The sequence below is a fragment of the Gregarina niphandrodes genome (assembly GCF_000223845.1).
Source record: "Gregarina niphandrodes unplaced genomic scaffold scaffold00078, whole genome shotgun sequence".
NCBI classification, from domain to species: domain Eukaryota; phylum Apicomplexa; class Conoidasida; order Eugregarinorida; family Gregarinidae; genus Gregarina; species Gregarina niphandrodes.
Window position 1 is genome coordinate 15569 of NW_011645844.1, and position 526 is coordinate 16094.

A 526-nucleotide genomic window follows, 5' to 3' on the forward strand; every position below is an offset into this window, starting at 1 on the left:
ATTGACAGCAAACCCAACGTTATCTTGCTCTTGACTATTCCTGGGAATCAACCGGAAATCGACCAGCATTTTCGGCTTGGAACGCTCGAATCCTACCGTTAGACTATCTAGACAGCAGGAATTATCCGAATTATCGTTCCTCAAGCTTCACCAACCGAGACCGAGCTCTACCGCCTAGTGCGGCGGATGGCACGCTGGGAGCACTACCCGCAGCTGACGGCGAAGACCCTGCGGGAATCGTCGCAAACACCGGCGCTCACCCAGCGGAGACGATTGAATCGGTTGTTGGCACATATGTGTGCTATCAGTGCGGGTCGGACCAGCACGCCATCGCGAGTCTCCTTGATGTAGGTTAAGCTAGTTAAAGACACGGAGGATGGTAGACTTGGTTCGTTTGACGTTCCGGCACAAGACCATTGTGCCCTTCCGTCCTGACCCACCGCAAACACAAGTTCCATGCAACTGCCAATTTTACGCAGCAGTCAAGGGGGCTTGGTCCTGTAAGAGNGCAGAAGACTGATTACCA